Source organism: Orcinus orca, chromosome 20 (genome assembly GCF_937001465.1).
Source record: "Orcinus orca chromosome 20, mOrcOrc1.1, whole genome shotgun sequence".
In the NCBI taxonomy this organism is placed as follows: domain Eukaryota; kingdom Metazoa; phylum Chordata; class Mammalia; order Artiodactyla; family Delphinidae; genus Orcinus; species Orcinus orca.
Window position 1 is genome coordinate 31268863 of NC_064578.1, and position 25157 is coordinate 31294019.

General features: G+C 46.4%; 1 protein-coding gene across 3 annotated transcripts in view; it reads right to left on the minus strand.

The window, feature by feature from the left end:
* Positions 1-25157, minus strand: part of CHD9 (chromodomain helicase DNA binding protein 9) — a 244238-nt gene that overhangs the window by 205330 nt on the left and 13751 nt on the right. The window contains exon 1 of one of the 3 annotated variants that reach the window (XM_033418942.2): positions 10085-10265. The exons of the other annotated variants lie outside the window; for them this stretch is intronic. The gene's annotated coding sequence lies outside the window, so the exon portion shown is untranslated. Of the gene's footprint in view, positions 1-10084; positions 10266-25157 lie in introns of those variants that run through there. 3 annotated transcript variants of the gene reach the window in all.

The window sequence follows — 25157 nt, forward strand, 5'->3', positions numbered from 1 at the left end:
TGTGCAGGCTCCAGTAGTTGTGGCTCGCGGGCTCTAGAGCGCAGGCTCAGTAGTTGTGGCGCACGGGCTCAGCTGCCCCATGGCATGTGGGATCTTCCCAGACCAGGGCTCGAACCCGTGTCCCTTGCATTGGCAGGCAGATTCTTAACCACTGCGCCACCAAGGAAGCCCATGTAGGTGAACTTTTAAGCAAATAAATAAATAAGTAAATAAATCCAGTGGTTACTGTCATTAGAAATACTGACCTAAGTTATACTATGTGCCCAGCAAAGTGTTGAACAAAAAAGTTGTCCACTAGGGAAACTGAATCCATTAGACCAGAACAGTATGTAGATCACCCAACAGGGAAAGCCATTTCTTTTGCAACAGGAGAAACTCAGCTTGGCCAAGTACAGACATAACACGATAAATCCACCTATTCATCCCCAAAAGTCTGATCTAAAGTTCTTTCATCTCCTACAGAAGATGTCCTGGCTATGCAAGGGACTATTTAAATTCAGAGACCCTCTTATTAGTAAAGATCAGGGCACTAAACTTGAATGACTATGAGTTAACAAAACTTAATTCAAGAGTTTCAGTAGCTAAGAGGATCTGGAAAGTTGCAAGTTGACAGCAGTTTTGCAGTTGATCCTAGGACAGCTTAAAACAGAAGAACTCCTGCCTCCTAACTTCTCAAGGTTAGAAGCGACCTTTGAGGTTGTCTGGCTGAGAACATGCTGGGACAGGTATAGGTTAGAATCCTATGTGGTCCAGGTAAGTCTTTAACCTCACCTAGTTTAACCTCACTTAGTTTCTTTATTTATTAGTAAAACAGAGATTAAAAATATCTCTTTTGCAGAGCAAATAATCTGAAGCTTAGAGATGATATACCTAAAACCGGCACATATTAGATTATCAATAAATTATAGCTAATTTTTAAAAGTCAGTCGAGTGATTTTCAGATTTCTCCCAGTGTCAGAGCCCCTGGAAGCTGCAGATCACTGTGAAAAGTTGCTATAATTTACCAAATCATGTGAACCAGGAAAAGCTTATTTAGTAGCAAATATGACTCTATTTTATAGGTATATATAGTATCACAAAAACAACACATCTGATCACCAGAAGAAAGATTTTCTTAAATCCCCCCCAAACAATCTATTGAACTGGGTCATGTGTCAGATCTTCCTAAACTATTTGTTGGCCACTTGTTTATTTGATTTATGCCTGAGGTGGGAGCTGGCAGCAGCTGTAACCAGACAAGCAGTGGTAGACAAATGGAGAAAAAACCTATCATTTCGATTAGCTGCACACCTCATAGAGTTTGCAAACCTCAACTAATAACATATTATTGATACGGATAAACTAATTCAATGATTTTGAAACCTTTTTGAAAATGAGGAAACGCTTTCTTTAAAAAGATTTTTTTTTTTTTTTGCAGAAGCTCAAGATCTAAAACACAGAAAAGCAGAAGTCCCGAATGAAAAAACAGAACAAAAGCTGAGCAGCCTTTCTGTGAGCTTTGGGATGCCCTGCCCTTCTCCACCCCTTGAAGGCATGTCTGAAGACTTCCTGGGCTTGGAGGGGGACATTCTAGAAATCCGTTAAGTCCAGCCCCTCATTCTGCAGATAAGGGAATTAAACCCCAAGGGACTGAGAGATCCACCCAAGGTAGCATCCTGAGTTTGTGAAAGAACCAACACTAGGACCCAGGCCTCTGAATTCTCTGTTCAGCATTTTCTCCCATGCCACCAGGGCGACTCCGAGGTTCCTAGCTTTGAATTCTTCAAATAGCACACTTGGGAAACTCTGATTTATTTCCCAAGATAACTGGTTAAAGAGATGAGGCAGAACCTTGGCAAAGCAGTCAACTCCCTAAAAAATTTACCTTCTCAAACTTGCAGGTTGATCAGATGTCCCTCCTCTGCCTACCTTCGCTATCGTGTTCCATAATGTACCAAAATTCTCTGTTTATATCAGACATCATAAATGGCCTGTACAGTGTATCCAACTGTCTTGGACTGCTTGCCAACATTTAAAAATCAGAAGATTTTGCCTAAAAATTTGGATTTCCACCTTCTGTTGAAAAATGAAAAATTCTAGCAATACTGAACTTTCATTCCCAGTTGATAACACTCCCAGGAGCTGAGGAGAGGCAAGCACTCTCCACTGTGTCTCAGTCCCCACCAATCCCTACCTACTCGTGTCCATTATTCTCTGGTCCCTGTAGGCATTTGAGTTTGTGACCCATGGTCTAAAGCTTTTGTCTATAGAAGGATTTTTTGAGAATGGGACTTATAGGAACAAAGGTAAACCTAAGATACAGACATAGGGGATAATCTCATTTCAAAAGATGAGGTGAATGTCATCATACATAATGCTGCTTTCCTGCATTGATTAAGGAGGAAACTTTCAGAGTTTCCTGACTCGTTTATTTTTCTGAGAGCTGTTAAATTAACCACAGACTAATAGAGCTACAAGTCTCAGACTTGCTTTCCTGTGTGTCCCCTTTTACACGACTGTCTGCAGCACAACTCCAAACACTCTGCTGAGCCCCCGGGGAGATGTTATTAAACCACCCATCAGCCTGTTTCCTGCATCCCAGAGCACCTCCCTTAGCACTATGGTCAGGAGGAACTGGCTGAGAACCCCAGGATCAGCCCCAGGACTGGGCAACATGGGTGTGGACACAGCAGGCAAAATGAGAGCAATTCTTAAGGAGGATTCAGTCCTGCTCCCAGCGGCGGCAACCCAGGCCCTTGTGTCACATTCTTGCCCCTTGCACGTCCTCAAATCTGTTATCACTGCACATACCTCCCCCTGTTCAATCACCTTACTCTCCTCCATCGCTGAAACTTACAAAAGTATCAGATAAACAAATTCACCCAAAGGTTTTAATAGTTCAGAACTGTATATTTTTTATTTTAGCATCTTAACCTAAGTGTGTATCACTAATAATAGAATTTTAGGAATCATGATTAGTTGGTGAAAAGAACATTTGGAGATAAAAAGGGCTTACCCTCAAATTATACCACAAAGGAGGTTTATTTACTTTGTACCTGAAGGGCCACCATTATATCACCTCCCCTCCTCCAGGACTTTGTTCAAATGCTACTTTCTCAGTGAGGCCTTCCTTAACCTCACAAATTAAAATTGTGACCCTCGGACTTCCCTGGTGGCACAGTGGTTAAGAATCCGCCCGCCGATGCAGGGGACACGGGTTCGAGCCCTGGTCCGGGAAGATCCCACATGCTGCGGAGCAACTAAGCCCGCGTGCCACAACTACCAAGCCTGTGCTCTAGAGCCTGTGAGCCACAACTACTGAGCCTGCGTGCCACAACTACTGAAGCCCGCGTGCCTAGAGCCCGTGCTCCGGAACAAGAGAAGCCACCACAATGAGAAGCCCACGCACCGCAATGAAGAGCAGCCCCTGCTCACCGCAACTAGAGAAAGCCTGCGTGCAGCAACGAAGACACAACGCAGCCCAAAATAAAATAATTAATTTTTTTAAAAATGTGACCCTCCCCCCTCATCCCCACACTCCCTACTGCGTCCCCTGCTTTATTTGTCTCCATATCACTTAGCACCATGTGATATACTGTATCTTTTGCTGTTGTTTACCGTCTCTCCGCCTCCACTAGAACATAAGCCCCATGGGATAAAGATCTCTGTCTGTCCACCACATCCTCAGTGCTGTGGCAGTGCCTGGTCCACGGTAGATACTCAATAAAGGTTTATGAAATAAATGAACTTGTCACGTATCATGCTCAAGCCTCGGGTGACAATTATTTCGATAGATAACAGGGGACTTCCCTGGTGGCGCAGTGGTTAAGACTCTGCACTCCCAATGCAGGGGCCCAGGTTCGATCCCTGGTCAGGGAACTAGATCCCACATGCATGCCGCAACCAAGAGTTCCCATGCCACAACTAAGGAGTCCACGTGCCGCAACTGAGGAGCCCGCCTGCTGCAACTAAGACTTGGGGCAACCAAATAAATAAATAAATATTTTTTTAAAAATAGTTAACAGATAGAAAGGAGAACTTTTTTTTTTAATATAAGTTTATTTATTTTTGGCTGCATTGGGTCTTCGTTGCTGCGTGCAGGCTTTCTCTAGTTGCGGCGAGCAGGGGCTACTCTTCATTGTGGCGCGTGGGCTTCTCATTGTGGTGGCTTCTCTTGTTGCGGAGCACGGGCTCTAGGTGCTTGGGCTTCAGTAGTTGTGGCTCACGGGCTCTAGAGCACAGGCTCAGTAGTTGTGACACATCGGCTTAGTTGATCTGTGGCATGTGGGATCTTCCCGAACCAGGGCTCGAACCCGTGTCCCCTGCATTGGCAGGCGGATTCTTAACCACTGTGCCACCAGGGAAGTCCAAGGAGAACTTCTTGATGATGAGAGTGACTACATATTTTAAAGCTGGAAGGTTGCTCAGAAGTTTTGATGTAATCTTTCCTTTATATACATATATATTTGGTGGAACGAACGTACGTATTTCCTCTCCTAAATATTTTTAAGGACGAAATACAGTCTTTTTTTTTTTTTAATATTTAGAATAGATGTAGGGTAGCCCATCTGGGAAGCAGGATGCTAAATGAGATTGATTTTTTTTTTTTTTCAAAATGCTACAGTGTAACCACATCATATGTAAGGTGTGGGGTGTGGGGTATGGTGATAGTGGTGGTGTGGTGTGTGTGTGTGTTTATTGTGGCAGTTGCATCTTTAACTAGATTATGAACCTTTCTTCTTTTCCTCTGAGCTAACAATGATGGAGTTTAGTTCTTTATCTGAAATGTGTCCTAGTAAATATATGTAACAAGACCTAATTTGAAAAAGCAGCAGAGGATGTTCCTGGCTACTTAACTTTGCAGCACTGCCTTCCAGCTGTCCTTTGGGAAATAAATAACTGTTTATCATTTTTGTTGTTGTTGTTGGTATTTATACCTTTTTACCATGCTTCTTTGAATTCTTCTAACAGCACACTTGGGAAACTTTGATTTATTTCTCAAATACAAACAGCATGAAGCCTGAACTTCTGGTTCAAGTGTTCTAACCTGGCACCAAGGTCAGAACACAAATTGACTGATGGGTCCCAGACCAGTTTAGATTCATGGTAGCAACACACGTACTATTTCTTGAACTAACTGGCCAATGTTCTGAGCAGAGGTGGGCACCAGAGACCAGTGAGAAACAGACCATCTTAGCATGAGAAAATGCTGAAAAGTTCTTTTATCACTGCTATGACTGGAGATAGCACCAGTGAAAATTTAAAGACCTAGAGCATGTAAGATTAGGTTACCAATCACAGATCAAAGGAGTGTAGAACAGAGGCAAGGAATGACCTGCCTTCTAAGTACCTGAACTTATGAAACCTCCCGGACATAATCTCATAGTAGAACCTTAATTCTGGTCTCTATTACAATCTATCCTAAGGAATAACACACGTACAGGGTTATTCATTACAGTACTGTCAGTAAAGGCAAAAGTTTAGAAACAACTTAAGTGATGACCCTGGGGACCTGGTTAACCAAATTATGGAATACCCATACAATGGAATACAATAAAATCATTCTTTAAAATTTGAGAGTACTCTTTATGAATGGAATTAGAATGATTTCAAATACAAAACCAAGATGTGGGATAATAGAGTATGCTATCATGGGGAAAAAGAGGCAAAACAAGAATACATGCATACAATTATATTTTCTTGTATACATATGAAATATCTCTGGAAGGGTACATAATAAACTGAATCATTGGCTTCTTCTAGAAAAGGACACTGGATAATGGGGGACAAGTTTGGGAGAAACTTCTCACTGTATATCCTCTTGAATTTTGAACCAGACAAATGTAACTCCTAGTCAAAATAAATAAAATTAACATTTTTAAATTAAAAAATTACATTAAATAAGGCTTTTAAAGTTAATTAACCCTCTTGGGGGGGGCGGTACAGGAGGTGGGTAGTGGGAGGTACAAACTACTGGGTGTAAGACAGGCTACAAGGATGATATTGTACAATATGGGGAATACAGCCAACATTTTGTAACAAATGTAAATGGAGTGTAATCTTTAAAAATTGTATAGAAAATTAAAATACAAACGTTAAGGAAGCCCTTCTTAATCTATGACGCCTCATTCTTGCACCATTTCCATGGGTTTGAAATTTTTTTCAAAATAAGAAGATCAAGTAAAAACAAACAAACAAACGAAAAAGAATATGCTCTGCTCTGGGGTAGTAAGTTGGGTGCCTCCAGCTTGAGGCTGTCAAGGAAGGGGAAGTGCCAAAGATAATTTGCTTGCTTCAGAAGTATACTTATATTGGCCGCAGAGCTGAGCGCAGAGTGGAAACCCTTTCTTTGCTGCCATCATGAAATGGGTTTCCAACACTGGCCATGCAGTTTCTGATTGCGCCATCAGAATCAGGCACAACCTTCTTTAACTGAAAATGGCCAACTCCCCCTTGGGTTGGTTCAGTACAGGGGGGAAAAGAAAATGGCACAGTTAACCCTTTCTCTCCATGCTTTGGTAACCGAGCAGATAAAATGCCAAACATGTAGTAAAGGACTTAAACGAAGTCAAAGCTTCGGTTTTGGAAAAATTTTCTTGGCCGACCTCTGGGAAGAGAGGCAGTCCCTCGGGGACTCATAGCAAACAAGGTATTTCCTCTGTGTGGGCTTAGCAAGAGTAAACGTGCAGTGAGGTAGTTTATGATGGAGGGATGCTTGAATGAAAAGGGAGAAGAGTCAACAAATCGTGTTTCAGTCCTGACTCTACCTCAGCACTTATCATAGGATCTTAATTTTTACAGCCTGAGTAGCCTCCTCTATAAAATGGAATCATAATCACTGCCTCACCCACCTTCCTGGACCAAAAGATATAAAAGGTTACAAAGCATTTTTAAAACTCTGTGGCACTAGAGGTGAACGTTAGGGAAATAAACATAAGACAAAATACCTTTTGGTGATAATTACGAAGTTTTCAGAGAAGCAAACATATCTTTAGGATCCGATACATCATAACTTTTTAGTCTTAAACCTACATCTGCTGCATTACCTGGGACAAGTCCCCTAGCCTCTCTGAGCCTTAGTTTCCTCACTGAAAAATGCTGTTAATGCTACCTACTTAACAAAGTAGTTAGCTATGAGAATTAGGTGGAGTAACCTATACAAAATGGAGAGCTCACCAGTTTCTTTCCCATGTACCTTGGGTAATGAATCATGGCCTCAATCAAAGGATACTTCATTTACTGATTTGCTTCATTCCTCAAACTCTCTGTACTGTCTCTCAATTTTTCTGTAAATCTATAAGTGTTCTAAAAAATAAAATCTATTAGTTTAAAAAAATATGTATTTAAAATGTAAAGTGATTAAAAAGGGGGACTCTGGAGCCAGACTGCTTGAGTTTGAATCACAGCTTTGCCGTGTACTAGATGGATGACCTGGGGAAATTTAGTAACAGCTTTGTACTTCAGTTTCCACATCTATAAGCACTATGTAAATTTTTGCTATTAATATAAAATAATACTAATTATTATTATTATTACATTGCACTCAACAATGAGAATACAGTGATGAACAAGGCAATTTAAGCAAAGCCCTCTGAAAGCACCCACCGTTATCTTAAATGTAGACCCAAAGAGGTTAAGTTACTCCACCAGGGCCACATAGCTAGTTAATGAGAGAGGACTAGAGAAGACCAGCCAGGACTAGTTAGAGACTTCCAGATTGCAAGCCACTGTCTTTCCACTGCCCCATGCTGTGCAATCAGATTCAAACCTGGACACTGCAGAGTCCTGGAACTACCACAGTGGATTCGGGAAGTCAGTTGGAATTGGCCCAATAATTCTGTGCATTCCTGACCTCCACCCTCTTTCTACATCCCATTCCTTAGGGTGTTGTCCTCGCCTGGCTTACATGTGGATCTTCCTGCAAATTTCAGAATTGGAGTTCACGGTGGAGACAACGTGGAAATGCCACATCCCCCATACCACTTGCATTTCTTTTGTGCTTGTGAATCTTATACAAGAACAAAGGTTGAGTCTCTCAGAGACGTTCTGGAAAGGGACAGATCCAGGTGTGGTGGGGCCTGACGTGTATACAATACTGCGGGCTCGCTTTTAGGAAAGGAATACGTAATTACAAATTAAAAATTAGGTACCAGGCCTTGGAATGCATGCAAATGAAGGGCCCTGAAATTTAAGCATTATTAGCTTCCTGGTAAATCCAGCTCTGCTCCTACAGTGACTAATTCCCTTCTTTCCCTCTTCCCTTCATCTTTGCTTCCACCCGTGTCACTTGCACCTGCCCTGCCATCTAGCACTCACTGTGCCCCAGGCAGTAACTTGTTTTAAGTTTACATTCTGATTTAAAAAATGAACTTTGCTCCAGTCTGCAGATTATTATCCAAATTATGATACAGGCACAGCTCTTCTTGATATGAAAGAATAAAATGATGTACAGTTAACCTGTGGGTGGCGTGTAATCATGCTACGTGGGGCTATGCATTAGACTTGATAGACCACAAAGTAGCCAGAAACTTCTGTTTTCTGTTTGCATTTGTGAACACACCCAGGGCCAGGCTCTTCTATGTCTGGGACATTCAGCAAATAAAATGATCCTCTCAGAAGGGGCTGGGGCTGGGGTTGGGGGTCCCTGGCGGCCCAGTGGTTAAGGCTCTGTCCTTTCACTACAGGGGGTGCGGGTGTGATCCCTGGTGGGGGGAGATCCTATGTGCGGCAGGGCGCTGCCAAACAATTTAGAAAAAAAAACAAAAAGAAGGAGGGAATGATATAACAATCTAGAGAAGAGAACATCGTATAGTTACGCATAATTATGCATGATTAATAGAATATTTTTACACATGCCATCTGACCTAATGCTCACACCATTTGATGTACGTAGTGTGGTTTTATTAAACCCCTGCCCCCGGTGACAGATTGGAGACTGAGGCCTACAGCGACTGAAGTTTGATTCCGAACCCTTCCCTGCTGATTTCCTTTCCCACAGCACCGCCCCCATTATCCTCACATTCAGGGGACACAAAGAGCGCACAGGCCGCAACTGCACAAAGAACCCATAGACAAAGTAAGTCGAGGCTGTTTTGTGGGTGATTTGGGGACGGGAACTTGTTCCTTGTGGGTAGGGGTGGGGTGGAGCTATTTTCTCGGCTGGGATTATCCCGATGAGTCATCTAGGTTGATCCCATGATTTGCATAGTTCCTCACCTTTCCCCTCCCCTGGACAGCAGTATCACCCAACCCTGGAGCCGGGATCGCATGTGCCCTTCACTGCCCTGCTTGTCCCCGGCAGCCCGCTCAGTCGGGGCCTGGCACGGAGCCACCAGCCCGAAGCAGGAGGGGAGGAGGCGTGTGTCTCCCAGTGGCTGTCAGCTTTCCCAGCTGACTCAACTCGACACCTCCCTCCCCCCGCCGGGCACACAGCCTCCTAACTCTCCAGTTTTCAGGCTTGTCTGGTGGTTCTCAGTGGGGAGCACCCCCTTCCTACTGCCCGGGGCGCCTGGTCTGCAGCCTGGGGCTGCCGGCAGCGGCACCAGGGCCCCCTGCCCGCTGGCCTGACGGGCCCTCTCTCAGGACGCTTCGAACCTGCTGCAATGGAGAGTTCAGAATATGGGTCAAGGTGCTCTCAGAAGGGCCCAGGGGAGGATCACCTGACCGGGAGGTGGATGACTCAGCGGGAAGGGAAGGGGTGCGGGCTGGAATCTCCTGGCCCACGGGGCCTGGAGGAGGAGGGCAAGTTGTCTCCATCTGGCTGCCTGCCAGGGGAGGAAGAAGAAGGAGACGGAAGGAAGGATAAAATGACCGCCGGTGACCCGACTAGGGTGGAGTCCAAATCCTCCCCAGAGCAGGCTGTCGCCCTCACGGAGCTGAAGCCACTCCCAGGTCAAACTGCCACTGTGGCTGTAAAGACCTAATTAGCTGCCTCCCCTGCCCAAGTGGGAAATCAAAAGGACAGAGCGCTCATCTCTCCAGACTCCAACCACCCAAGGCCCCTACAAGAAACCCAAGCCACCGGCCTAGCATGCAAAGGCAGCCGTCCCTCACAGAGGCGATTTGGTTTCTCCCCCAATTAATCCCGAATGTGAAAATTACTAACCCATTTTATTTTACATCTTCACGCGGCGGGGGCCTCCTTTCAAGGGTGTGGCAGGGGCCGCAGTTGCTGGAACAGCAGCTGCGCTGTCTGAGCCTCACTTCCTCTGGCTCCAGCTGCAGGTTCGTCAGGGCCAAGCAGGGAGTTTCCTCATTCTCTGGGCTTTCGGCTTTTCTAGGCGGCCACCCGCACCTACCACCCTCCGCAGCTGCTCGCCCGCCCTCTGTGGGTAGCGAGTTTGGGACTCCCTGGTCCCATGAGTCAGAGCCAGGCTGGAGACAGACAGCAGGCTTCCTTTATTAAATCAGCCTCCTGCCCTGTACACCACAGAGGGAAGCTATAATTACTCGTTTGGCCTGGCTCTGAGAACTGAGCCACAAATGCTTGACTAGGAGGGATGGTTCCTGATTCCTGCATTTATCTAGTGCACCCCAGTTTGGAAATACAAACAACAGCCAGGGGTTCAAGCCTGTTACGCATATGTCAGATGTTTTGCACATATAACAGCGTGCGCTGGACCTGGACACTGATGGAGATTGCTAGAAAAATTGCTATATTAATGCTGCCAGGAGTTTTTTGTTTTGTTGTGTTGTGTTTTGTTTTTTTAATGCGTCCTGCCTTGTTGCCAGTCTCATTTGAGCAGGCTGCTCATTGCTGATGTTGGTTTTTAAGAGATAAAGGAAAAGGCAACAAAACATTGTTTTGGATCCTCAGGACTGTTTTAGCCATCTGGCATAGAGACACAAAATCTCTGGCCTCCCAGGGCCTACAGAAGTGTTTGAAACCTGAACCCTGAAAAAAAGAGTTGGCTCTAAAAGAAAAAATTAAACCACCAAATGAAAATAATATAGCCAATCTTCATTAACTGTTCAATTTACTATTCGTTGGCTTATTCACTCATTCATTCATTCATTCCTGGAAGCGTACATTTCTGCCATTCATTCACCAAAGATCTGCTGAGCTGTTTCTCTGGCCAGGTATAGTTTCAGGCACTATAGTTTCAGGGATACATAAGTGCTAAACCAATTAAAGATACAGACAGAACTAAGCAAATATTCCTGCCCTTGTGGGTGAATAACGGACACAAAAATAAGCAAATTATATGGTATGTTAGAGATAATAAGTGTGATTGATAAGAGGAAAAAAATAGAGCAGGGTTAGGGGAATTATTGGTAAAGGAGAAATTCATAAACATCTCATGACATTTAAGAACAATTTGCAGGTTAGAGTTCTCTCACAGTGAGAGTTCTCAAGTCTGCATAATAATTGCTGAGAAATTATAACCAATCATAAATGAGTTACATTTGACTACAGTAAAATTATAAAAATCTTCTAAGCTTTGTTTAGAACCAAAATTTGGGTGCATGTTAAATATATCTGATGGGAGATAAAAAGTAAAAGTGCCAAGGCATCTGACCCTGCCTCTGGGTACCAGTAAGTAAAGGCACTTCGTTCAAGTATTACTGGATACCTATAATATAGTGGTTAAGGGCTTGGGTGTCAGATGCCAGGGTTCAGGTATGGTGAATGGATCCATCATTTACTATTTGTGTGATTCTGGGAAAGATATTTAATTTCAGTTCCCCCTCTTTTATAAGAGGGTAATATAGAACCTACCTTATAGGGTTTCTGAAATGATGAAACAAGATAATAAAAGTAAAGGTGTTAGTTAGGATAGCACCTGGCACTTAGTACATGCTCAATACCTGTTAATCTATTATTATCGTTGCGGTTAGGATGATCACAGTGATGATAACAATGAGTTGCCAGGCACCGTGCTAGGTATTGGGGACCCACAGCTGAAGAAGACAATGACATGGTCCCAACTGGGAGAGACTTTGCAAGCATGTTGTGCTTCATTAAATCTCACGGCCCCCTGGCAGGGTGATCCCCACTGCACCACTAATCATTGTTAACCATACTTGGATGGCCGATAAAAATGAACAGACCACAGTGAGACACCATTTGATAACCTTTCAGTTGGAAAAAATTAAGAAGCCTGATAATGCCAAGTACTGGAGAGGAGGTGGATCAATAGGATCTTCACACGTTCATTGCTGGTGAGATGGTAAATGGGTACATTCACATTGTTTTTCAGGAGATGTGTGCAAAACGTTCAGCTCAGCATGTTCAAAGGAGTGGAAAGCTGGTAACGACTCAAATGTTCATTGACAGGAGAATAAATTTATACTTGTGGGGCCTCTCACCTTCTGAGATGGCCCACCCTCTGTCTGTGGAGTGTGTTTCTCCCAAGGCAGTTTTCGCCTTTTGAGATGGACCACATTCTTTCTATGGAATGTGTATCTCTCTAAATAAATCCACTTCTTACCTATCAAAAAAATAAAAAGTACTCAAGAGATGTGATAAAGAGGACAAAGGGACCATACATAGCTCTATGCTACAATATGGATGAATTTTAGCAATATAATATTTTGAGGAAAAAGTATATTTCAGAAGACTACATACAGCAGAATATTCTCTTAAGCAAGGTAAAAACAAGATCTAAGCAATGCAACTTTTAGAAAAATATATTAAAATTAATTTTTAGAAAAGCAATGAATGGTAAAGTCAAGATTCAGGATGGGTGAGGGAGGCGAAGTGATGGGAAGGGCTGAAACACATAGGGAGAAGTGGGTGGTGGGTTCACAGGTGTTTACTGTATTATAAATAAATAAGTAAACATAAATAAATAATAAATAACCAGATGCATGCTGTGCAGGGTCCAAATGAAGACGAAAGAATGTCATGAATCAAAGATTATGAATGATCCTGTGTACTTGGATTCAATAAAAGAGAAAATGAAACTCTACTCTTGGGATGGGTGTGAAGCACACCTCGGAAGGGTGTGGGCTTGTCAAGACAGAGTGGATAAAGGACCCTGAAGAAGGGCAGGGGTGTGTGAGTTTCCATGAGGATTAGGCAGCATTGACCTTGGAGGTGGGGGACCCTTCACCAGTCACGTGCTGCTGTGCCGGTTCAGAATTGTCACCTGCAGTCAGAGGGCAGGAGCAAGTGGTCACTGTGATGGGGGCAGCAAAATGTCCCTGGCAGAGCCCTGTTCACGTCCTGGGTCTATCCACGTGGTGGCTGGCCCTCAGTGCCCTCTCCCTGGGGTCTTTGCCAGGCCTGCCCTGGATAGACTTCTAGTTCCTGTGTGTTGTTCTCTCTCTGCCCGGCCTGGCCCTGACTTGAGGGATGCTGGCTGTGTGCAGAGAACCCCGTTCCAGCTGGGAGTCCTGGCACCTCCCCCAAGGAGATGCAGTTTGGTCACTGAACCCACAGTCCTAGCCCTTCTCTCTCTTGCTCTGGGGGGAGCCCAGGGGGAAGTGCACTCAGACAGCTAAGATGCCTGCAGTCATGGCCAGGCCCATGGGTCACAGGCTGGATGGAGCAAGCACGTTTTCATTGATAAAAAGGCCCCGGAAGCTGGCACCAAGCAGAGAAAGCTTGTTAGGCCCAGGTGATTGATTTCACGGACAGAACTAACTGGGATTCTCAGAGGCACACGGAGGGCGGTCCTGTCTCTCTTTTGTGCTACTGCTGGTGGGGTCAGGGCTTTCAAGTTCTGGGAGCTGCTCAAAAGCCCCTCACCCAGCCCCACGCTCCAGAACAATCATTGATACTTCAAGAGACTGGAATCAGAAAGACCCTAGATCAGGTTGTAGGTGGGCAGTTTCTAACTGTCTCATTAGTTTAATTCTCTAAACCTAAACAACGGGGAAAATCATATGGTCATTGCCTGACTAAAAGGCATCAGTGAGGACCACATGACATAACTGAGAACAAAGTGCTTATCAAACAGAAAGGTCCAGTACATTTGTGTTAGAACACACGCCCGTCGAGGGTGGGAACTGTGTCTGACTCCTTCTCTGCTGGACTCCCAGGATCAAGGACAGTGCCCGGCACGTAGTAAGTGCGCAATAAAAATACTTCTGGAATGAATGGAGTATTATGGATTAGAGTAAAACTAATGATGATGAGGATAATTCCTGACCATGATATGAAAATAATTTCATCTTGACTACATACCAGGCAAAACGCTAAAAGCTTTTCATTGATAGTTCCATTTAAGCTTCACAAAAACCCAATGAAGGAGGTGCTAGTATTATTCCCATCCTGCAGGTCAGTTAATGTGATCCAGGGAAGTTAGTGATTTTCCCAAGGCCACACCCTGGCAGAACAGGTTATTACCCAGGTGACATATTTAGGGGGTTCGGAGAGGCTCGTTCCCCGGAAGCGGAACACAGGCAGCCTTGGTGCCTGAGAGGCCACCATGACGATCAGTGGATTTTGACACCTTGAATGCCGCAAGATTCCAAATGAAAGTGCAGACACCTCTGAAAAACAGTTAAACCTAACTGTCTCATCAGGGAATAATCTGACTTATCTGTTTTCTTCCTAAGTGTAGATGGTGGGGTTCTCTTGCAGGGATGGGATTCAGGGGAGTTTCCCCGAGTGAGTGGGGATTACACATGGCAGACTGGAGGGCTGCTACGAAGGGGGCTGAGAAAGGGTCCAAGATGCATGTTGGCTGTTCTGTTGAGAATTGGCCTAGGACTTCAGGAGGGCAAAAGGGTGTTTGGGTCCCCAAATCGCCTTTATGGGGTGTTTTTACAGAGCAGCTGGGGGACACTGGAAGAAGGCTATCTCAGAGAGGGGTAGCAGTATTGGGGAATTATCATAGGAGCCTTGCTTTTATGTTTGAATTTTTTATAATAAGAATATATTCACTTACTACTTGTGTGGTTAAAAATATATTGAAATAAATGAACAACTAAGTGAAGCGGGGGTGGAGGAAGGTTGAGAAAAGGTCATGGGTTGGATCCTCCAAAGGAACGCAGCTTCCAAGACTGCAGAGCCCGCGCCAGGCTGCAGCTCTCCAGGGCTTGGCTGATTTACTGGAGATGAACGGCAGCCCCCAGCATTCCCAGGGCATGGCGGCCAATGAGCCTGATCCACAGCTGGGGGGGGGAAGTATTTGCCTTTGCAGTTGGCAGCATGTCTGTGCCTCTGAGCCTTCCTCATGAGAGACTCATTATGCAGTTTGGTCACATGCCCTATGCATTTTAATGAATGAGTCAGGGGACAGACTCAATTTGAAAGAGGAATCGAAGCTCTCTAGGCTGGGTGAAGGGCTCTCAAGGGATGCTCTCACAGCTTGGATTACAAGAAAAGGAAAGAAGGAAGCTATTTCCGTTTAGAAAAAGGAAAGGAAGGTCAGAAGGAAGGAAGGAGAGACGGAAGGAGAGACGGAAGGAGAGACGGAAGGAGAGAGGAAGCAAGGAAGGAGGGGAGGAAGGAGGGAGGGAAGGAAGAAGAGAAAGAGGCAGAAAGAACGGTGTAGAGTTCAGAAAACAGTCCTGGAACAGATGCTGCTCACCAGACACTCCCTTGCTCTTTACCCTCCACTTATTTACTCAAAACATTCAGTGCTTTTTAAGTGTCAGCTACCATGTTAGGCAGGGGAGTTACAAGACAAATGAGATAGAGTCCTTGCCCCAAAGGTCTCTGCAAAAAACCAAATGGGTTTGGTCAAGTCAGAGCAACTACACAGGGGTCTAATTTGGGAGGTGGGGTAGGCAAAAGAAGGTCATGTTCACTCCCTTCCTGGGAAGGGAGGTCCCTTACTGATGGTCAAGGGCTATCATCTCTCTAGCGCTTCCCGCTTGCCGGACACAGGGTGAGCAGTCCACGGTGAGCATCTCACTGAATCCTGGCAATAATCCCACGAGGCAGATCCTGTTACTGTCACATTTTTCACAGAATAGGAAACCGAAGCAGAGTGAGCCGCCTGCCCAAGGTCACCCAGGGATTTGAACTCAGGTCTGTCTGACTCCAGAGCTCTTGGCAGTTCAGGTCTCCGCTGTCAGCCAACCACTGGATGGGGAATGCTGGGGAAGGCCTTTCCCTTCCCAGGCTGCCTTCCAAGAACACTCTGAACCCCCAGGAGGAAGAGGTTGGTGTGAATCCAGATGCAGTCAGCGCCAGGCAGCCTGGGAGTGGATCTGAAACCTCACTGAGCGAGGCTGTGTGTGAGACTCAGAGCCCAAGGGCAGCGGGGAGAGGAAGGAAACGCAGCCTCACGGCGGTCAGTTGGGGCGACGTGCCCGTTCCCAGCCTCCACACCACAAAACACAGGGCAGCAGATGCTCGGCAAACGGGTGTGTGGGAGTGAGCCGTACCCTTAGATGGCGGTCGAGCAGGCAGTATCACTGAATTACTCAACAAAGCCACCTCGGCTTTGAACTTTGAGCCAGGCTCTGCTGGAACAGGGCCTGGGGGGAGAGGGGGGCTCTCACCACTGTGAAGAGGATGTCTGCCATCCCCCTGCCACCCCCAAGTGGGAGAACACAGCCTGGGAAGAAGGCAAGAACTGAAAAGCCACGGCACACCCACATTCTCATGAATTTTTACAGCTGGAGAGAAAGAGCGATACACAAACATAGCAGGACACAGGGGCCCTGGGCTTCGTGCTGGAGAGAAAAGCAAGGCCACCTGCCATGAACCTGGCCTGTACACAGAGACAGGCAGCTTTTACTGAGTGATTACTACATGCCAGGGCTGTCATACACATTATTCCCTTGGACCCTACTGCGTCCTCGTGAGGGAGGTACTGTCATCATCCATCGTACCCAGGAGAGACTGATGCCCAGAGAGATGAATAACGTGCCACTGTCTGTTTTTCCCCACTTCTGGTTTCCATGAGAAGGGATTTTCCCTGAACACACTTTTGGTCTTGACTCTCACTGCCCATGCCCATGGAATGACGTCTGACTGGAAAGCTTGGGAAGGCTATCCGCAACGTTCTGCTCTGCTCCCTCCTCCTTCCAGGCTGTTAGGAAGCCAATTTGTTCTCACACTAAGCTACATCCCCCATGCTAGCTTTCGTGATAATTAAGGTGGTACCTTGGCTCTCTGCCATTCCTTTGTCCTTTTTATTCAGTGTGTTCAGAGCCGGGATGTAGAAGAGGGGTGCTGTTTTTTGGAAGGCTCTTTGGAGAGCCCAACAGCACTTAGGAGGATCCCAAGTGCTCTGGCCAAACCACCCCCATTTAACTGGGGATTCTGCTCTCTCTCCATGTCTTGGCAAAGGACACTCTTGGCTCTGGGACCACTTTCCCTTGGGAGAAGTCAGCCTGGCAACAAACGCGGCCTTAACCCTCCCCCCAATGTTTTTTGGACTGGCACCTTTTTTCCGGGACGAGGAAAACTAAGTCCTGTACCCAGTTTCTTGTTGTACATGGAATTGGTCATGAGAGGGTATCCCTGGGGTGGCAGGGTCTTGGCCTGTGTACCAGCTCTCTCCCTTGCCACCTGCCCGGGCATCAGTGATGGGTACTTGACCCCACCCAGACTGCTGCCAGTCTAGACTGCTTACTCTGCGACAAACCTGGGCAGCTGACCCAACCCCCCTGTCAGGCCCTGATTAACCCATACACTGTATATCTCAGTTTCCAGTGCCAGTGGATCTGCCAGGGGATTCAGAGCCAGTTATGTTATGTGGCACCAGCTGCCAAGCCCATATTACCTGGCTGTGTGATGGGGGGCAAAGTCCTGACCTGCTCTGTGCTCTGATTTCCTCATCTGTAAAAGGGGATAGTACCTGTCCTCCTGTCTGTCTCCCAGGACTGTTGTGAGATCAACTATGTAGAACATAGTTGAAAAAGAATCAAAATACTCCATGAGATAGAAGGGAATTTTTAAAAATCATTTTTATCAGCTTTTATAATGTGCCCAAAGACTTATGAAGCATCTATAGCAAACATATTCAGCTTCGTCATCAGGGCTGGGCCACCTTCATTTTGGTAACCTTGCCCAACTCCCTCTGCAATTTCCCTCTAAGAATCACCCCTCCCCTTCCCCTCAGTCATACAGATCCAGGGACTCCGCCTAGGAAAATGAGTGCATCTCATTTCTTTGGACCACAGTGATTGCTTCACAGATGGTCATGTGACCCCATGAGGCTCAGTGAGACTTTTCCTAGGACTTTTGGAAAAGAGATTCTCTCTGGAGATCCTGAAAGGATACAGGGGCTAAAGCGGATGCTGTCATCTTGTTTACCACTTTAACCCAAAACTCAAATTGAAACATAAAATATGAACCAAGAAGTAGAGAGAAACCAAGTCCTGATTTTGACATTAGAACCCCAAACCCAGCCAGGACCACCAGTGATAACGTGATTTGTAATAAGCAATAGAAATATTTGGTCTGGGCTTCCCTGGTGGCGCAGTGGTTGAGAGTCTGCCTGCCGATGCAGCGGACACGGGTTCGTGCCCCGGTCCGGGAAGATCCCACATGCCGCGGAGCGGCTGGGCCCATGAGCCTCCGGAGCCTGCGCGTCCGGAGCCTGTGCTCCGCAAGGGGAGAGGCCACAGCAGTGAGAGGCCCGCATACTGCAAAAAAAAAAAAAGAAAAGAAAAGAAATATTTGGTGTTCCTCCGTAGTTCTTGGCACGGAGGTCCTAAAACTCTTGGAATTTCCTTAATGAACAGAGCAGTAAAGGTGTCCTTTGTTATGTTCATAATGTGGCTTTTGGAAAGCACCTAAGGATGAGGGCTGGTTACCAGGAGAACCAAACAAGTGATCAGAAGGTTGGAACTTTCAGTCGCACCCTTGCTGACCTCCCGTGAGGGGTGAGGGCTGGAGATAGAGTTCAATCCCCAATGAGCAATGATTTAATCCATCATGCCTATGTTATGAAGCCTCCATAAAACTCCAAAAGGACTATTTTCAGAGAGCTTCCGGGTTGGTAAACACGTGATCTGGGGAGAGTAGTGGGCTGGGAGAGGGCATGGAAGCTCCGCCCCTTTCCCCATACCTTGCCTCATGCATCTCTTCCATTTAGCGGTTCCTGAGTTATATCCTTTCATAATAAACTGGTAATCTAGTAAGTAAACTGTTTTTCTGAGTTCTGTGAGCCACTTTAGCAAATTAAAGGAATCTGAGGAAGAGGTTGAGGGAATCTCTGATTTACAGCTGATCGGTTAGAAGCATAGGTGATGACCTGGACTTGTAAATAGTGCCTGAAGTGAGAGGTGGGCTTGGAGTGAAGGGCAGTTGCGTAACCTGTGGGATCTGACAGGTATTTCCAGGTAGGTGGGGTCAGGACTGAGTTGAACTGTAGGACACCCATCTGGCATCTCAGAGAATTCCTTGGACCACCCCCTCCAAACCACACACTGGAAAGTGGGTGCAGAACCCTCTCACCAGCCCTGGACTTCTCAGCTTAAGGTAAGGCGCCAAATTCCTTTTTTGTCCAAAGGCATCTTGGGTTGGATTTTCTGTCCCTGGTTACCAAGAGAATCCTAATGGACACAGTATTACCTCGTTTAATCTTTTCACCAACTGTGAGCTAAGTATCGGAACCCCTAACTCTACAGATGAGGAAGAGAAACAGGCACAGAGAAGTGATGTGATGTAAACGGTGCAGGCAGGATTTCAACCTGGCCTCCTGGCCCCTGGAGCCTGCATTCTATCCACTCTGCAGAGGCTTGGGAATACAGCTGAGTCTCATAGTCATCTCTGTCACAGACTTTAGTCAGCAGTAGAGCATCTGCTGGCAGAGGAGAGCCCTGATTATCTTGCAGCCAGTGGCTGAAGGAGGACCTAATTCACTTGGTGTTCTCTGCCACATGTGCCCTCTTCCTGGAAGAAAAACACCAACAGAGGAGGAGCTTAGTCAATTCCTGCAGGGTTTAAGCTTGATGTCAAGGGCCTGGAGAGCTTGGAATGGCCCAATATCTTCTCCTTCCAAGGACTGATGTTCAGTGTCTACCTTTTAGAGTTTTGTGGGGGTTTTTTTGGCCATGCTGAAGGATCTTAGTTCCCTGACCAGTGATCGAACCCGTGCCCACTGTAGTGGAAGCACAAACCCCTAACCACTGGACCACCAGGGATTCCCTAGAGTTCCACTCTTTTCTCTGAAGATACCAGACTCTGGTAAAATGCTAATACCTCTCAGGACTCCAGGGCTTACAACCTGAGCTGCTATCAGTGGTGACAGTTTTGTAGGAATAATGGCTTTGAGAGGGGTTTAGGGTACCAGGTGCATGGCTGGGCTGGTAATGGTGGGACTCTGGAAGAGGAAAAGGGTGCAGAAAGGGACATCTGAGAATTGGATACGTTTCAGTTGGTTAAGGGAGCAGGTCATCCATGTAAGTGTGATAATGGGATCAAATAATACGCTATCTGGGATTTGCTGCAAAATAACGGGGATGGGGAAAGTAGGTGGAAATATAGATGAAATAAGATATATACACTAATATGTATAAAATAGCTAACTAATGAGAACCTGCTGTATAGCACAGGGAACTCTACTTCATTTCGCTGTACAGTAGAAACTAACACAACATTGTAAAACAACTATGCCCCCCCCCCAAAAAAAGATTGGCCATTAGTTGATCATTGTTGAAGCAAGGTTACCAGTACATGAGGGTTTATTCTGTCTACATGAGCATATGTTTGAAATATTCCATAGTAATATTTTAATTATGAATAATTAAAAAAACATGATTTAAAAAACATGTTTTGCGCTTTATTCTTTATATCTTGTATGCACCTCACAAATGTTTTCTCCCCATTTTAAAGATGGTAAAACTGAGGCTCAGAGAGTTTAAGTCATTTATGCAAGGTGGAATTGAGAGCTAAACCCAGGCTTTCCAACTCCTGTATCCCAAGGTTAGTCTGGGGCAGAGGGCAGCAGAGGCAAGTTGGCAGCCCCTGCTTGACGGGGGCTGACAGGCAAGGACCGGGGCTAGGTGAGCCAGTCTTGTCCACATCCAAGTCTTGCCGAGAGGCAGCCCAGCCTGTGTGTAACTGGTGTGGCGAAGACCCCGGCTGGGCCTCACGGATTCATTGAGCGCACGGTGGAAAGCTCCTGGCCACTGATTTCACATGCTTCTCGGTAGTTAAGAAAACACTGAGTCCAGCACAGGAGGCTCTGGCTCTGGACCCTTTCATGGGCATCCTGAGGACTGCTGCCTGAACATCTGGGTCTGATAAAGCCCACGTGGGCTTCCCTGCCGCCTTTGCCATAGCTATTTCCGCACGTACCCTTGAAGCTCTGTGCGTGTGGAGGGTCTTTTCTTTTCTTTCCTCCCAAACATATGGATTCCCAGCTCCTATTTCAAACTCAAATACTCCTCTGCTATAAACTCCCCAAAGCTCTCAATTTCCTTTTTCCATTGCTCATTCTTTCCTGAAGTGCATGAAAAAGCCTCTCTTAGCTCTGTTCCAATTTCCTTGTTTATGAAAGAAGGGCAAGGAGAACAGTGATTTCAATGATCAAAGTTAAGCAGGCCCTGATTCCTTCCTTAGGAGAGCACACCTCAATGACCTGGGAGATCCCAACTTACCAGGTACGAAAACAAATCACAGGAAAGCCCTGACTCCCCCCAAAACACTCATCCTGCAGGAGGCCTGATACAGTGCCAGCTGCTTCCTTTATCTGGCTGAAACGTCCTCTTTGAAAACCACTAATGGAATAGAAAGAAGAAAAGAAACGGGCATGATTCCCAGAAGGTTACTGCTGGAGTGGGAGTGTGTTATCTGGGAAGGGAAGAACAGGTCCTTGCCTGCTCCTTAGCCTGTGGCCTTGTGTTTCTTCATGATGATGGCAACTCACAACTTAGAGGCAGAAAGAAGCCAGTCCTCAGCACTGAAACACCGGACACATCAGCACCAACAGGGTGAGGGAGGAAAAGGGACTCAGTGCATCATGAAGCACCTGGGGGACAGAAGGTTCCCCACCCAGGGAGAGACCCTCAGGTGCCTTCACGGGGCCCAGCAGGTAACATAATGATAAAAGGCAGTGGACATTGGTCTCAGCCTGGAGGAGCCCTGGGTAGCAGCAGCGGGGCCTGGAGACAGCAAGTCCTCTCTGGAGGGGGCAGCAGCCATTCACCTCTGGCTGGTTATTCTTGTGGAAGAACGTGAGCCTGGTGTTGCCACATCTTCCATTTTTCCAAAGACGTGGAGATCTGGATTTTACGTGAAGTCTCCCAGTTTGGGAACTGATTTTGATGGAACATATTGCAAAGGCTGACATTAGGAGCTCAATAAGATCTGTCTCACAGTGCGAGTTCACCCAAGCACCCCTGGTTTGCAGCCCAGACCTAGTAACTGGTCCTCTACACCTGCAGTGCGGTCGGCAGCGCTGGGAGAAGTAGCCAGGAAGAGGTCAGAGGCAGCCACGGGGCAAAGGGCATCGCCTGGCACAGGAAGGAGGTAGCCCTGCCTGCTGTTCCCGGGCTCATAAAACACTCGCAGGCTTCTGTCATGTTACCACGCTGGATCTGCTACCAGTTGGGTCCTTACCAACAACACTCCCATCCCCTTTAGAAATTCTCCTCCTCCCCAAGGCAGTTCATGTGGCTAGCTCAGAACACTTTCTTTGGGGGAGGCAAGTCGACACTTCAGCCTCTGACCACATTCAAGGTAACTTTCAAGACAACTTAAAATTCACCTGCCCATGGAAGAAGCAAGTGACACCTTCCTTCCTCTCAGGGTTGACAAAACCATGACCAGCAACTCTGCATCCTTAAGGAGCTCTTTCTTTCCCCCCAAAAGTCACATTGTGCTTTGAGGACAACTTCTGTTCCTCATCTCTGTGAGAGAGAAAAGAGGCACAGAGCTGGGAGCTATTTGCCCAAAGACACACCTGGGAGGACTCCTAATAGCTGGCAGAAACATGCACTAAGCTATTTTTTTTTAAAGTTCAGGTGTCTTCCTGATTTGTACATAATAACGGTAAGTAAAATTTCCTCACAATGGGATGGTGCAGTAATCTAGAAGGCAGGGAGAGATGAGAAAAGCTTTTAGGCATGGGAACTCCCTGGCGGTTAGGACTCCGTGCTTCCACTACAGGGGCCCGGGTTCAATCCCTGGTTGGGGGACGAAGATCCCACAAGCCTCGGGGTGTGGCCAAAAAAAGAAGAAGAAAAAAAAAAAGGTACGATCATGGAATCTCTTCCTCTGGCATTACCTTTACTCTACCAGGTAGGTTCTTTTATTCTTGCAATTCCCTGTATACAGGGAATGAGAAAGATGCGTGGGAGGAGATGACAAGAGAGAGTTTCAGAGCAAGGGAAAGTACATTGCACAAGCGATTGCCTGCAGCAGGGTGTGCGCGTGAATCTCTGGGTCTGGATTTGCATGCTTTGCCTGCGTGCAAGCCATTTTGGTAGAAGGAGAAGTGTTGTTTCTATACTTCAGTAAATACAATACCCTCCTAAGAGAACCTTCATGACTCCTGTCTCTCTCTCATTTCACCAATACACTGTTGCTGTTCATCTAATCAATATATATTTATTGAGCACCTTCTCGGTATCTGACACTGTGATATGCGCTGAGATTACATTGATGAACAAGAAAGACACAGTGTTTGTCCTCAGGGGACCCACTGTTTATGAGGGAATCAGACAAGTGAATGGGAAGATGCCATTCAGCGGGGTTAAGCCCTCAGATGGAGGAAGTGGACGTGGAGAGGGCACGGAGGAGGAAGCGTGACCTGATAGGCTGCGGGGGGAGTGGGGGGAACGTATTCTGGGAGAAGTGAGGTCTAGGCTGAGATCTGAAGGATGAGCTGCAACGAGACAAGGAAAAGGGAAGGGGAGCATTTCAGGCAGAGGAAACAGCATGGGCAGAGATCTGGAGGTCAGATTCTCCCTAGCACCGGATGAAAAGCTACTGTTTGTGCTAAGGCAAGCTCCATCCTGGGGAGGGTTTCAGGGGAGTTCTGGAGCCAAGTATGGGACCAACATGGCACTGGTCATAAGCCAACCTTAAAAATCATTGTTCTCAAAAAAAAAAAAACGACATTGTTCTCTGATTTAAACTGCTCAGTTAAAAGCATTTAAAATGGTCTCCAGTCCTTAGGGTGATCAGAATATAGGATGGAGAGCTAAGTGCTCAGGGGACACTGGAATATAGTCCCTCCTCCTGAGGAAGGACACAAATACTAAGGGTAAAGCATAGAACCTGAGAAAAACTGACTTTTTAATTCTAGTTTACAACAGAGGACAGAGAAAATTCATACTTTTGTCCTCTCTCTCTCTCTCTCTCTCTCTCTTTCACACACACACACACACACACACACACACACACACACAAGCACTCTCCTGGTGAGCTAGGCAGGTTAGATTTTTTATGTTATTTTTTACAGAGGAGGAAACTGAGGCTCAAGGGGCAAAGCATCCAAGGTTATTGGCTCATTCATTCACTCACTGACTCAACAACCATTAGTGGAGCACATGCTGCCAGCAGGCTTGCACACAGCGGTGAATGACACACGTACTCCCTACTCATGGGAGCCAGGGTTCTAACCCATTTCTTCCGATTCCCACCCCAGTACTCCATCCAATACACTGAACTGCAGTTGGATACGTGTTCTCTGGTGCAACACGCCAGTGGACGGGTGTTCACGGTCCTGTGCCCTGTCTTTGTCAGCACTACCCCCAGCCCCAAACATGCCATCGAGGCAAAAACAGCATAGTTGCTATGCAAATGTATCTTCAAGACAAGGTGCAGATCCAGATTTTCCCTGTAAGTCCCTCTTGTATAGAAACTGTACCAACCAAAGGTTGTCCTGGCCCTGGTGGTCTTTGAGTCACTGGGAAATTTCCAATTGCACCTCCGCCCCCTGTACTAGCCCAAAGCGAAGGCTTTTAAACCCTCACCTTTTGCAAGTCTTCCCTCTAAACCCTGTCCCATGGAAGTCGGGATGGGATAAAGGTTCTTTCAAAGCAAACTGGGGAAGATTGAAGGGGAGGAGAAAGCAGGCTGTGAGCAAGGGAATAGGAGACACCAGGCCCACTCTGCTTCCCGCACAATTGTGCTGTGAGCCAAATCTGGCCAAGGGCAGAGAGGACTGGCAAAACCCAACCAGACAGACATCCCTCAGAGATGCCTGGGAGAGGCTAGTGTATCTCCCCAGAGCCTGGGCAATGTTATTTCCTGGGGCGAAGCAAGTCACAAAGGATGAAAGCTGATGACTGAATGTCTGGGGCAGGGTGGGAGGCTTTGCCAGGAGGTGGAGGTGGAGTGGTGGAAAGGGAGGAGGGGAGGAGACTTGGCTGGT